Below are 752 nucleotides of genomic sequence, written 5' to 3'. Positions count from 1 at the left end.
GTACACTCTGACTGCAGCATGCTGAATTCTCGCCTCGTGTTAGCGATTAGTTCCTCCTGGTCGACTAGCTGCTCCTTCAGGTTCTCTATTACCTGAGCCTGGTTGGGTGTGCGTGCATGCGTGCGTGCGTATGCGAGTACGTGCGTCTGCGTGCGTGCGTATGCGTGCGTGCATCTGCGTGCGTGCGTATGCGTGCGAGCGTGCGTACGTGCGTACATGCGTGCGTGCGTGCGTGTGAGCGTATGCGAGTACGTACGTGTGTGCTGCGTGCGTGCGTGCGTGCATGTGCGAGTGCGTGCGTGCGTGCGTGCGTGGGTGTGTTTAAGTGACACAATGACTAGTCATGTGAGTTAGTCTGTAACACATGTAAACACACGTTTGCTCACACAGGACGATGAGATAAACAACCAGGCTCAGGTAATAGAGAACCTGAACGAGCAGCTAGTCAACCAGGAGAAATGCGTATGCGAGTACGTACGTGCGTGCTGCGTGTGTGTGTGCGTGCGTGCGTGCGTGCGTGTGTGCGTCTGCGAGTACGTACGTGCGTCTGCGTTGCACGCAGACGCACGTACTCGCATACGCACGCACGCAGACGCACGTACGTACTCGCAGACGCACACACGCACGCACGCACGCACGCACACACGCACACACACACGCAGCACGCACGTACGTACTCGCATACGCATGCACGCACGCACGCACGCACGCACACACGCACACACACACGCAGCACGCACGTACGTACTCGC

The sequence above is a fragment of the Priapulus caudatus genome, unplaced genomic scaffold (genome assembly GCF_000485595.1).
Source record: "Priapulus caudatus unplaced genomic scaffold, Priapulus_caudatus-5.0.1 Scaffold10208, whole genome shotgun sequence".
Taxonomy (NCBI): Eukaryota; Metazoa; Priapulida; class Priapulimorpha; order Priapulimorphida; family Priapulidae; genus Priapulus; species Priapulus caudatus.
This window is presented reverse-complemented; position numbering follows the sequence as displayed.